Below are 14,989 nucleotides of genomic sequence, written 5' to 3'. Positions count from 1 at the left end.
TCCTGGTACACAGATGGGCGCACCTCTTCACGAACTCCTGGAAACGAGTCGGCACTTGGGGAATAAATTGAGCCCAAGATTGACCATCATCTGCTGGAGTCCGGAGATGGTTGGCTACCGACCGAAAAGACTTCCACAAAGCATTCTAGTTATCAGTAGCCGTTGCCAACTTACCAGTCAAGTCTTGAACAGTTTTTTGGGCCTGCACAAGATCTATGTCAGCTCCATGCCTAATCAACTTAGCAAGCACGAGTTCTTCTTCAACTCGAGTAATTACCTCCTCAGCCTTGTTGTGGTTAGTGCGGACGAGTGTCTTCATCTCCTCGATACCCTCCGAGAGCTTCTGCTTTTCAACTCGGAGAGCTAGGCTAAGCAACAAAAACAAGTCAGCAGAAAGGAAAATCAGAGTACAAAACAAAAACAAGTCAGCAGAAAGGAAAATCAGAGTACAAAAGAAAAACAAGTCAACAGAAAGGGAAATCAGAGTACAAAAGAAAAACAAGTCAGCAAAAAGGGAAGTCAGAATACAAAAGGAAACAAACAGAACCCGCAATACCTTTGCACTCGTTCTTCATATACTCCACCGCAGCATCCTTTTGCTTCTCTGCCTCTACCACCTAGGCACGAAGAGCCTTCTCCTCCTTTTGGTGCGTTTGGCGCTCAGTCTCCATCTCGGCTCGGTAGAGATCAAGCTCTGCCTTCAGGGCGCTTACCTCAGAAGACAACTTTTTCTCATTTTCAGACGAGAAAAAGAAGCCAGTATGATCCTAAGAAAAAGACTGAACAAAAAGAAAGAGAGAGAAAAGGCAAAAAGAACAAAACAAAGACAAACATCCAAAGAAAGAACTTCAGAAAAACTTACCTAGAGCTTTTCCCCAAAAGAAGTCGCAAACATCACCAAGTTTCCCCAGGCACCGGTCAGCTCTGACAACCGATGAGTAGCATCAAATTGATGCAACACATCATCGTCCAAGCGCTGACTGATGGTTCCAAGGAGAGCAGAGGGAGAAGCCGGCGCAGGCAAAGAGGGCAAAACCAGGGCCGAATCCTAGGAAGCCCCGGCTACCTCCTTAGAAGTACCCACCGCCGTGGCCATGGTCACCTCCGGAGCAACAGGATCAGCGGCAGCAGGGGAACCAGCTTCCCTCACAGCCACCTCGCCGACCGAGCATTCCAAGTCCCGAGACTCAGCGCGCAGAGGCGGGTCAAAGGACTAAGAAGAAGTCGGTAGAGGGTTAAGGGAAAGCGAGGGTCTGCAAGATGATAAGAAAAATCGACAATAAGAATATGAGTCAAGGAAAAACGAGAAGAGAAGCAAAGAAGCATAACAAGGGATCACTTACTCAGCTATCTTCTTCTTCAGAAGACCAACAGAAGACCTCGCAGGGGGAACCACAGCGGCAAAAACGTCACCGCCACTCGGCGATAGGAGCGGCATAGCCGGTACCGGAGCCCTAGAAGAACTCGGTACCGGAGCTACAGAAGAACTCGGTGCCGGAGCCCCAGAAGAACTGGTACCCGATGACCGCTTACTACAAAGAAATCAAGACCAAAGTTAGAACAAAGGAGGGGTTCAACAATAGGAAAACAAGAAAAGAACTCACCGACGCGCGACAAGAGGCGCATCATCAGCCTCGTCTTCCTCACTCTCGACCAAGGCCACCATAGCTCTAGCTGAAAAAAGGACAAAAGTGCTCGGTCAAAGATAAAAACAAACAGCAAAAGGACAGAGCGTATTAATATGCTCACCTAAGAGCATGCTAGCTACAACTGGAGTACCTGGACGAGTACTCGACTGGCGAGACTTCTTGGCAGCAGATGGAGCAGAAGAAGAACTATTTGCTCGCCCCCTCTTTCTAAAAGTATGAGGAGCTCGAGGAACTGGACGAGCAACATACTCTTCATATACGTCAGAAAATGAAGAAGAAACACCCGAAAGCATCATGGTAGTTTGAAGCTTACTGGTCAAGGATGCCCTAGCAAGACTACCCCCAGCCTCCACATTTGTAGGGATATCATCAAGGGGAATTGGATCAGCAAAATTACGCCCCAATTCCTATAAAAGAGTAAAACAACAAGACAAGGAAGATTAAGCAAAAGTGGATACAACGAAAGAGAATCAAAAGTATCCGCATAAAGAAAAGAACAACTCACAGTAGGGGGTAGGTTCTTAGCGCTGTACTCAAGGACAGCAAGCGGAACGACGCTTACTCCTTTCAACATCTTCTGGAGACGCTCGAGCACCTCCTCGTCGGTCAACTCAAGGGCAAGGACCATACAAGAAGGGTCCTCCGCCCTAGAGTACTCGAAACCATAATGTTCGCGCTCCTTCAAAGGTTGAACTCAGCGGCGAAGAAAACTTGAAATAATCCCAAAGCCAGTCAAGCCTTGCTGTTTCAGAGTGCAAATCCTCTTGAGAAAAGGCTTGATTGTCTAGAGCTCAGCAATCATCACAGGGTTCTTTTCCCATCGGTCATTAACCAAGGGACCAGATCCGGAGTGAACAGAAAGAGGAGGAATCAAGTTGGCAGCATAAAACTAGTCAGCACGCCAATCCCTCATAGAATCAACCAGGTCATAGTCAAAGAATTTGCTTCTAAAACCCTAGCAAAACTGAATCCCGCAGCCACCAAGAACACTGGTGTCATCGTAGCGAGGTTGGGGCTTCAGACAAAAGAAGTAACGAAAGAGGGAAAGAGAAGGAGGAATTCCAAGGAAAGTTTCACAGAGATGAACAAAGACAGAAAGATGAAGGACAGCATTGGGAGCAAGATGATTCAGGCTAATCCCAAAATAGCTGAGAAGCCGATGAAGAAAAGCAGAAGCCGGGAGGCAAAGTCCAGCACGGATAAAGGAGAAGAAAAGAATAATCTCACCAGGACCTGGAGCAGGGACCCGATGCTCGCCTGGAGCCCTCCATTCAGCAATGTCCTTGCTCTAGATCAGACCATCGCCAACAAGCTCATGAAGCTGGTCTTCAGTCATTATCGGAGCCGGCCAAACCTTCTGGGCAGCCCTCATGGCCATGAACTCTTGGTTCTCGATCACGGAAAGTGATGACTCCTCATCCACAAAGGCTGCCTAGGACTTGCTCGCGGCTTTCTTCCGACCCATGTACTAGCGGAAGCAAAAAGGCACTAGGGAAAGATGAGGCTAAGACGACAGCGCTCAGATGACGGCGGCAATGGCGATGGCGGAATTTCGAAGGCTAGGGTTTCAAGGCAAAGGCAGGGTACCAAAGAAAAGGAGGAGAAAGGCCCTTAAATAGATTTTACGCCAGTAAAAACACACCCCACCAGGCTCGTTAAAACATGGTGTGAGAACGCAATGGTCCATTTACTGACACAGCTAAAATGACAGAAGGCACAAATCCACACAACGGTACAGTTCAACGGGCAGATTTTGGACTTATCCATCCAGCAAAACGGCAGAGTTATCATATTGCTGCAAAAAGAACTCATCAGCCATGAAGCAACAGAAGGTTACCTCACAAGGAACATAACAACCTAGTCCTTATAGAAAGAACTCGGAAATCTCATCAACAACTGGGACATCAGGAGAATAAAAGAATGACAACTCAGAAGACAAGACTCTTTCCATTATAAATGGTTTCAAAAAATAGAATATTACATATCTTACAAGACCCAACGAACTCGGTACTATGACAAGCAAGGTAGCAAAGAGGAACCCGGACACAGCTAGACTCTGGAATGACTACGTGTTCCAAATTGCTACTCGGTAGAACAAACCGCACTCGGCTACACTGTTTTCTTCAAAGGACGGACGCAGTGCATCCAAGGCGGAAATCAGCAGCACGGTGGGACAACATGGAGCAGAGAAGGCCGGCAAGCATCTGTCTACCCAAGTCCGATGTGATGCTAGATATGGTGTTAATCTGCACCAGACAGTCTCAGGGCAGGCGACGAGGATCAACATAGAACTGCCAGATGAAGGAACGAAGCCCACATCATAAGACTTCCTCCAACTACCACCACGTACATCCTGGTACATTGCTGCTGCGGGATTAGTCTACCTCTAATCTCTATCACAAGACTTCCTCCAGCTACGACAAGATATACAAGAACTACAAAATACGCTCGGGGGCTACTCTACTTCATAAACTACCATATTCATGACTACAGAGACTTCAGAACAAGCAACAAAATGCTCAATGAATCAAAATAGCACTCTAGGAGGGTATTTATAGACTGAAGGAGCGGTGCACATGGACCAGGAGCACCAATGAAACAAGCCTAACAAAGGACACAGTGAAAAAACAGAACTCAATAATAGAGGACTCAGAAGTGAAGGAACAATACTCGAAAATGAGCATATTCGGAAGAATATACCAACACTGTGCAACTTGTGAACAAACATCATTTATACTCAACTGCCACCATGCAACTACACCTGACAAACAGCAAACTACCAGAGAATACGCCAAGGTAGTTTATCCGAGTACTTTTTGAATAAAAGAACCCAGAAATGTGCTTCGGGGCTGAATAAGAAAGGTTTTCAATTCTTCAAACAACCCAGAATCAAGACCCTCCAACTTTTTGTTCCAAATAGCAAGAGGCTCGGGGGCTACACTCAGTGAGTGCACTTTTTCTTTAAAAAAACGCATGTCACAGAAAAGACTTCTTCAAGGCAGACCACTTCAAGACCTTAAGATAAAAAGAACCTGGAACGAGCCATATCTGAGTTCTTTTTTACCTTCAACGAAGAAACAGAGCAGTTTCAAGACAAGATCCTCCAGCTCCTTGTTCCAAATAGCAAGAGGCTCGGGGGCTACACCCAGATAGATGAACTTTTTTCAAAAAGCACACACCACTCGAAGATCCAAAGAAGCACTGCATGGTTTCACTCAAGAAAGCACTCGGACGACGCTTGTTCCTGCTCGACAAGACTTGAAGGAACAAGACGAGGCTTCTAGAACTCAACCATGAAGTGCTCGGGGGCTTGTCGGTGTGGGACCCACGGGATACCCCGCAAGGAAGGGAGAAGATCTAGTCTAATTAGGATTCTTCCTCTGTAATCTTAGTAGTAGTATTAGTCTGTAATCCTACTAGGAACTCTCATTGTAAACCGACTAGGATTCTAACCTCCTGACTATATAAAGGAGGGCAGGGTTCCTAAGGACGGACGACTTTTACACAACACAACACTTTACAATCAATCCAACACAAAGGCTAATACCGACTGGACATAGGGCTATTACTCGATCAAAGATCGAGGGCCCGAACCAGGATAAATCGACTGTCTCTTGCGTTTACCATCGAGTTCTGCATACGCTGAAGCCCGAACATACTGCCCCGGGTACCCCGTGGCAGGCTATCGGTGGTCAAACATCGACAGTGCTCAAACTTTGTCAAATGAAAAGAATGACCAAATCAACACACTAACTTGATAGGGCAAGATTTTAGAAAATTTTAGGAAAAAAATCATCACATTTGGAGTTAGTATGAGGGAGAAAGACTAGTTACAAATTTTAACCAGAGATTAAAAAGAAAAATCACAGCTGTTCATGATGATCAATGATGAACAAGTATGATTTCTCTTTTTAATATGTGGCTGAAACTTGTAACTAGTGTGATTTCTCTTTTTAATATGTGGCTGAAACTTGTAACTAGTTTTTCTTCCTCATACTAACTCCAAATATGATGGTTTTTTTCCCTAAAATTTTCTGAAATCATGCTCTATCGTTTTAGTCTAGTCATCTATCTTTGTCACTAATTTTGAACAATTCAAATTTTAAATTTCAGAAAATGACAGCTTCAAACCTGATTTTCAAACACTAAATGATTTCAGCTGTAAAGGTGATGAATATAAAAGTTGTATAACTCCTCAAGATCTCCTACTTTTATTTTGGTCATTCCTTCATTTCATAAAGTGTTAAGTGATTTCATAAAGTTTTAGTAGTAATAGAGTGGATGTTCAAATAGAGTCATCTGGATGTTGCAAAGGGTAGTCTCACACACATGCATAAAATGTAGTCTTACACACATACAAAAATATGTAGTCTTAAACACGTACATAAATATATAGTCTCACACGCATGCATAAATGAAGTCTTACAAACACACACTTACACAAACACTACACTAACAACAACTAGCTAGCCCGTTGTAACGACTTTCCCCTTGACACCTTTTCGTTCCCATGGCATTATGTCTTTGGAGAGGTTCTTTTCCACAACACTGATCTTTTTAGGAAAGTCTGTAAATAGCGGCATCTCATCATAGTTATTGTAAGCTTCAATATCATCCACGCCATTAACTCCAATAATGTGCTGTTTTCCGAAGGCAACCACGTGCTTTGTCTTCTTCTTCGGGGGGAGGTTACTTTATGGGTCAGACATATAGAAAACTTGTGCGACACGTAAAGCGAGCACCCAAGGGTCATCTTGGTAACCTAGATTCTCGAGGTCCAGGACTCTCAATCCAATCTTGTTTAGTTGGTGTTGTTTGATCCAGCGGCATCAAAACAGGGCCACCGTTATATCTATTTCCATAGTCAAGTTCACATATCTCTTCAATGATGCCAAAGTATTGGATCTTTCACCCCAATCCATCGATAGCCTCTATTCGAACGCCGTTGTTTTAGTTCACATATTTACTATCCTTTGTGTGGGTATAGTACATATACCCATTGATGTCATAAGCATTCCAAGATGTTACTTGTCTCGATGGCCCCTCCGCTAACCTACTGATGGTAATAGAGTCTATGGTTTCTCCAGGCGGTATATTTTGGTCCTTCAACCATGTAGTTAGTCGTTGCTTGTGTTGTTTCATGACCCAATCATCCGAACGGCTATTTCTCTTCGCCATAATGATAACCAAGTGTTCATCAATGTACGGTTGCATCAGTTGTGTACTCTGCAAGACACTATAATGCGCCCGACTCACCTCTTTGTAATCATGGTTGATGAACACTTTTCTACCACTGGTGCCCTTCCCAGCCAACCTACCCTTGTGACAAGAATCGGGTTTACCAATCCCTTTCTGTACTTTTAGGTACTCTTGACAGCACTCGATGACTTTTTCAGTACTGTAACCCTCTATCATGGAGCCCTCTGGGTATGCTCAATTATGCACGTATTGACTTAGAACCGACATGAACCGCTCGTAGGACCACATTTCATGCAAGTAGCAAGGGCCTAGCGCCTGTATCTGATGAACCATGTGAATCATGAGATGTGGCATTATATTAAAAAAAGCAGAAGGTAAACACATCTCCAGTTGATTTTGTGTCTCCACCACAAATTCATGTAGGTCACTCAGCTCTTGCGTGTAACGTCCCGCCTCTACAAGGCTGGGCCCGCTTACATCTGGCAGCTTTTCTAGGACATAGACTGCCCCGCTTACATCTGGCAGCTTTTCTAGGACATAGACTGCCCTCACAGACCCACACAAGTCTTTTCTGCGCACTTTGTCCTCACTCATGCGCACCCAGGAAGGACTTCCCGGTCGGTCACCCATCCTGAAATTACTCTAGACCAAGCACGCTTAACCTCAGAGTTCTTTAGAGATGGGCTTCCAGAAAAGAAGTTGCAACTTATTGGTATGAGTATCCTATTAATCCAGTTAAGCTCTGGGCCGGGATGTTACATCCTCACCCCCTTAAGAGACCGACGTCCTCGTCGGTCAATCCCAAGCCAGGAACGTCCCCTCTTGGCCACATCCGTGTGTCCAGTGCCATTACATGTGCCATGCTGTGTGACCACTCTAGGACCACCCCAGCCATGTGCACCATGCCTGCGCAACTACGACACACGCGCCTATGAAACCACGAGAGTCAGCTCTGATACTATTCTGTAATGTCCCGCCTCTACAAGGCCGGGCCCGCTTACATCTGACAGCTTTTCTAGGACATAGACTGCCCTCACAGAACCACACAAGTCTTTTCTGCGCACTTTATCCTCACTCATGCGCACCCGGGAAGGACTTCCCGGTCGGTCACCCATCCTGAAATTGCTCTAGACCAAGCACGCTTAACCTCAGAGTTCTGTAGAGATGGGCTTCCAGAAAAGAAGTTGCAACTTATTGATACGAGTATCCTATTAATCCTGTTAAGCTCTAGGTCGGGATGTTACATTGCTTGCCAATCGCCTTCTGTGAGATCTTCGAAAAGAAGTAGCACATGTGGGTGATGGCCATTTTCAAGAACTCTGGTTTTATAGCCCTGATTGCAATAGGTAGAAACACTGTCAGCATCACATAGCAATCGTGAGCCTTGCAGTGTGTTATTGACAAGTCCTTCATCGATACTAGCTTCTTCACATTTGCTGAAAACCCAGTCGGGACTTTGATCTCCCTCAGGAAAGTGCATATAGCTCTCTTCTTGTCTGGTGTTAGGTTGAAGCACGCCGCGGGCAGAGTGTATTTTCCATTAGCCTCAGGTACCAGGTGAAGCTGTGGCATCACGTTTAGCTGCACCATGTCTTTCTATGCTTTCAGACCATCCTTTGACTTGCCTATGTCCATCAAGGTTGCAATGAGACTCTTAAAGACATTCTTCTCCACGTGCATAGCATCAATGGCATGGGGGACCTCCAAGTCTGGCCAATAAGGCAGATACTGAAAGAAGATTGATTGTTTCTTGAAAGGTACTCCTTCGACAGGAGGTGTGCTTCTATCTCTGTTCGTCCCATCTGGATTCTTCTTTCCATAGACGACGTGTATGTTTTTCACCATTCTGTACACGTGTTCTCCGTTATGACGTCTCTCTAGAGGGGGTTCAATCTCTAGGGCATTGTCATAAAATCTAAAGAACAATTTGCTGCGGTACTTGTGACTTGTCTTTAAGAAGCATCGGTTCCTTAGGTAAACTATCTTCTTCGATGCATCCAGGTACACCCATGTAGTACCATCCAAGCAAACCAAGCATCCCGTCTTCCCTTTGATCTGTCCAGACAAAGCAAACAGCGCGGGGTAATCATTTGTAGTAACAAATATTATTGCTCTACATATGAAGTCCTCCTTTTGGAACGCATTGTACATCTGCTCCCCATGCCTCCATAGCATCTCCATTTCTTGCATCAAAGACTCGAGGAACACGTCTATATCAATGCCTAGTTGTTTAGGGCCAGAAATAAGAATAGTGAGGAGAAGGTACTTTCTCTTCTGACATAACCATATTGGGATGTTGTACATGGTCAAGATCACTGGCCATGTGTTGTGGTCGCTCATCCTCTCATTGAAGGGATTCATTTCATCGGTGCTCAAGCCAAACCGTACATTCCTTGGGTAATCGCTGAATTCTTTGTGCTTCTCATCAAACCTTTGCCACTAACTACAATCAGTCGGGTGTGCAATCTTATCATCATCCACCTTGCGCTCATCATCCCACCATGTCATGAGTGTGGTTTCTTTAGGGTTTAGGAAGATACGACTCAAGCGGTCAGTCGCTGGCAGGTACCACATTACCAAGGCAGGAATTCTTCTCTGCTTTGCATCGTTGCCTAATGGAGTGTCCTCTAGGGGCTGAGATTCTTGTACCATCTTTTTTGTACCCTTCTTATTCCTCTTTTTCCCCGTGGAGGCTTCGTCCCCACCGTAAAGGTCATTGTTCTTGTATCGGCTGGCCTCACACCGGGGACATTTATCCAGTGACTTGAACGTTTCACCATGAAAAAGTATACAGTGGTTGGGGCATGCATGGATTTTTTTCAACCCCCATTGTCAATGGACTTATGACCTTCTTCGCTTGGTATGTGTTGGTGGGAACTAAGTTTGGTTGTGGCAGCACCCATGACAGGAGATGCAATAGATCATTGAAACTACAGTCTGACTAGCCGTATTTAGCCTTCAGGATGAGCAGCTCAAGCACAAAACGTAGCAATGTCCAATGTGTCAGACAACCCTTTTCAACACCATACACAGTCTCCTTCAATGCTTTTGTCACCCTTTTCAAATTTTCTAGACCTTTTAGGCTATTTAGTAAAATCTCTGGTCCAAGGGCTCGAATCATGTCCTCCAAATCATCTTCATCCCCAACACATGCTCCACCATCATTATTGGCATCACCTTCGTCGTTACCATCCCAACCACTAGTATCACCACCTTGTTCATTGCCAAACTCGAAATCCATTCGTGCATCAAGCTCTGCTAAATATTGGGACAGGGATTCTATGGTTTTATCGTCGTATTCTGTAATAGAACTGACCAATTATATGAGATTAAGTAAGGAAATCTTCCGTCGAAGCAGATAATTTAGCAAACTTAAGCTCGTATAACCCGGTAGTCCGTGAAACCACGAAGGATTTCAAACCAATCGACATACAAACCAAGATCGTACAAGTTTAGCAATTACCGTCACATGTTACATAAAGTTTGCAATGACAGTTGGATACATCAGAGTTTAGAACATAAAGTTATTACAAACCAAGTTAAATCTGAAATAGTGGAAGCAAATAGTTTTAAAGTCACACACACACTTTTGGTTCAGATACAGTGCCAGTAGGTAGTCATCTTCAACAAAAGCATCAGATGAGAGATACGGAGTGATCATTGCCCTTGGTCCTAGTTGTCACCCATCGCCGGGTACAGGCAGTTAATGCAATAGCCGTAGTACATTTGACCATCTGCAACAACAATGGGAACAACGCCCTGAGTACGAGAAGGTACTCAACTAGACTTACCCGTCTTAAACCAAAATAAAGCGACGCCAAGGATTATGCAAGGCTTTCTTTAGTGGGCTAGCTGACTTGTTTGTGAAAAGCATAAACTATCATGAAGGAACCATTTTAAGTACTTTGCATCATCTTTATTATGACCTATCCATCTAGGTAAGCACCTGTACTATAGCAATCACTTGATTAACCAATAACATCCAGTTACCAATTTAGATTTAGCATATTCCATACCATCCAGATAACCATCATTGTTCCATAATAATTACTACGATGCCGTAGCTCGAGTCAAGTGCTCACTATCCAGGAGCGATGGCGATTCGAATTGATTCCTAACCAGCTGGTGATTTATTCCTCACACAAACCACACTCATCGATCAAGTGAGCTACAGATCACCAATGACACTTTCCAAGTAGCCGCGGGATAACAGTCCGAGACCGCACTACCCAGGGACCGCCCGACTGCCAGGACGCACCTTGGGCTCACTCTTCGCGTCCCCGTCATACCCCCTTCAGCACCAGTCTACCAATCCGAGTTTATCCCGGCTTGAATAGTGTCACTAGCTTCGCGGTCGAAAGGTACTTTATTCGGCCAGCTAAATGTGATGCATGAGTTCAACATGACAAGAGGGACGAGCAACAATCGGTCCTTAATTGACACAGATAGAAACTAACAGCACCCCAGAACCCTGTCTGGTTGCCTCCAACTTTTTCCGTCTGGTCTTCAATTATCCATCACACATGGTTAATTCCAGGATATCATTCTTTCCATAGCTAAATTCTTCCAGTAACCACCTATAATGTAGGTGACCGGATATCACCGATCGCTACTGGTCTAAGCAAGGCTAAGCAGTTATTCAATTCTGACCTAACAGGGTAAAAGGTAATAAGGTAGGCAAGGATAGTAATAAATGCATCAATGGTTTCAATCAACTCCTACAACTTAATGCAACAATATATAAACTCATATATAAAGAAAGAATTGCTTTTATAAATTAGGAGACTTATAATGCTCCGAGGCTTGCCTCATTTGAACGAACTAGGTTGATGATCCACGCACTCGGGCAAGTTCTCTCCCGGCTCCTCTTCCTCTGGCACCTCTTGTGCCTGGACTTCTTATGGATCTGTCCCGGTCTGCTCTTCCTGAACTACTACTAGCAACTCCTCCTGTGATCCTGTATGATGCAGATGCATAAGTGCTCAGGCATAGGTGTATCGGAGAGATGACATGTAATGATCATGATGCATGGAATGTAGATGAACATGTTTAACTTCATTGAACATAGTAGAAGTAAAGCCCTTCAACAAGGTAGCCAATATCATCCAAGAACATGTACTACTATACTACTACTACAACCACTGTACTAACATGCCAAGTCACCACAACAATCTAAGATGCTTCAAAGATACACCAAGGCAAACATTATTAACTAATCATGCATTAAAGAAGATTAGTTTATTTTATTTTAAACTAGGGCTACAACAGCAACATATATTTTTGGTGCTCATAAAAATCTGAGAAAATTACAGTAGCATAGTACTACTCTAAGTAGACTACCATAAAATTTTTATGGCATTTGGATAAGTAAAATAGCCTACACAAAAATGACAAGCTATGGTTGATAATTAAGCATGAAATTACTTTGTACTATAAAAAGTGTCAAACAATAGATTTGGTATTTTTTCTATGTTCTACACAGTAAACAATCACTGCACAAAAATTATCATACACATGTTTTATACAATTTTTGCTCTCTATATAAAATAACAAAAATCATCAATTAATGGCACTTGAACTACACATCAATATTTCTCTACAGAACATGCATGACATATATTTTTCCTACAAAGTACATCTCAAGCATAGATCAACCAACTTGGAATCATATTTTTCTGATGTACATTCTATTTATTAGACATTTTCTAAGAAATCAGCATTTATTCAATTTAAATAAAGCTACACAGAAAAGTATCACAAATTTGACATGAAATATTTTTAACAGATAGATCTAGTCACAAGAAACCTAGCAAAACTTATTTCAACAAATTTGGAGCTATTTTGAGCAAGTTATAAATTTCCAAAGCATTTAAACAGAAATCTGAAAATCATTTCTTTAATTCTTTCTGAAAATTCCGGTTCAAAACTGCTAGATCCACCCGGATTTCTACCTAGCCTTGCACCCCAGCGGCTGACAGTGGAGCTCGGGAGCAAGCTCACCGGCGTCCATGGCGGCGCGGCGGCGCGACTCAACGTCGGTCGGCCAGCTCCGGCCGAGAGGTGGCGCGGAGAGTGGCTTGGGAGCTACACGACGTTCGTGCGGTGCTCGTGCGCGAGAAAAGAGGGAGCGAGGTGGAGTGGAGAGGGAGAGTCCACGGAGCAGAGCACTCCGGCGAACTCGACCTAGCTCCGGCGAGTGATTCCTGAGGAAGGGATGCTTACCACGGCGAAGCGACGCGAGCACGGCGTGCGCGAGGTGGAGGCGGAGCTACGGGCGAGACGGAGTGGTCGACGGCGAGCTGTGGTGGTCGGGCGAGCCAACTCCGGCGAGGGAGCTGGTGCGGGCGGTGGCGGGCGCGTGCGCTGCTGCTGTCCGCGCGAGAGGGTGGCGAAGCGAAATGACGGAGTGGGGAGGAGCGCGGCTCGACTGTGGCTAAGGCAGGCGGGGCTGGTCGGGACGGGTAGGCCGGTGGTGCCGCGCGGCGAGTTCGCCGGCGCATGGCCGCCACGCGGCGTGCGCGCCCTGACGTTGGTCGGGGCGCTGGTGCGGGCGAGCGGACGGCGGCGCGGAGGCAGACCGGGCTGGTTCTGCGAGCTGGGCCGAAAAGGAGGCGGCGGCCCATTCAAGGTGAAAATGATTTTTTTTCAATTTCTTTTCTCTCCCAAATTCATTCAAATGAATTTTTGAACTTTTTTAAAGCAGTTTCAAAAGTTGGACCCAAAATAGAAGTTGCTCAGAAAAATGTACTCTACAACTTTGCTTTAATGACCAAAGTCAAATTCTTGCTAGATTTTGAATTATAAAATTAAAGTCAATTAAATTTCAAAACCCTATTTTGGAAGATTATTTTTAAAAGAAAAATTTGGCAAAAATTTAAATATAAACTTTGCTCCAAATTGTATCCTAAATATTTATAAGCTATCTTAGTGATCAAACCAAGAAATCATATCACCCAAACATGAGCATGGCATTTCAAATAGTTTAAACATGATGAATTTCAATTTAATTTCAGCACCACATGAAATGACACTTCCTTTCTTTAGAATGGAATGCATAGATGCTGCTTATGCATAATGAAATGATGATTATGCTCATGAGATGGAATGTTAATGCATGCTTAACACCGAGGTGTTATATATTCCTTCTCATCCTCATCGTTAACAATAACCGTTTCACCATGATAAATCCACACTGTGTAGTCATCAACAAATCCTCGCATAATCAAATGTGATCTAATGATAGTCACATCTGTCCATGCCATACGGTTCTTACAATCTTTACATGGGCAAATAATTGTATCCTTATTCTCTTTCAATGTCGTTGCATGCTTCTTTGCGGCTTCAATAAATTTATCCACCTCTTCATGGAAACCTACCTTGAACCGTAACGAACCATACATCCAAGAGTTCTTGTACTCCATCTTTTACAACAACAACAAAACAAACATTAAAGGACTACTTATTCAGATATATATAAAAATGAAACAAATTAATAATTACTTGAGAATAATTGTATATACTTCAGATATATATGAATACAAATCTAATATAATTACATGAAGCATGCAAACACACCATGATAAAGGAAAATTAATTAATGGCCTATTTATCCATAAATAATTAAAATGCATAATTATTGATTACAATAAACAATTTCAAAGACAACAATTAGCAACAATTATACTTTACCCAATATCTTTCATACAAACCCTAGTCCAATTTCATCAAATATAAATTTACAAAAACAAAATTAATAAAAAAACTAAACCCTAGATCTAGATCCACATGCACATGAAACATCCATAAAACTAAATAATTGTTCACTAAAATCAAGAAACATGGACCAAACAAGGGTATGATCTTGTTCCCCTCCCTAATTTACCCTAGTACATTTAAAACTTGGGTCTAATTTGCTTCATAAGTAGCTTAAGCACCATAGAAGAGAGAGAAAAATAAAACTCTAATTACTCACTAACCAACCATTAAAACTTCAAAAAAAATATGGAATAGCATTTTCTTACCTTCTACAACCTCTCCACCAAAGAATTTGAGACCAAAACATTCCCCCTTAGTAGAGCAATTTTTGGGAGGTGTCCAAGACCTCCCTGCCTTTCTTTCACGGGCTGGAGTGAGTGGCCCGA

Source organism: Miscanthus floridulus, chromosome 10 (genome assembly GCF_019320115.1).
Source record: "Miscanthus floridulus cultivar M001 chromosome 10, ASM1932011v1, whole genome shotgun sequence".
Classification (NCBI taxonomy): domain Eukaryota; kingdom Viridiplantae; phylum Streptophyta; class Magnoliopsida; order Poales; family Poaceae; genus Miscanthus; species Miscanthus floridulus.
This window is presented reverse-complemented; position numbering follows the sequence as displayed.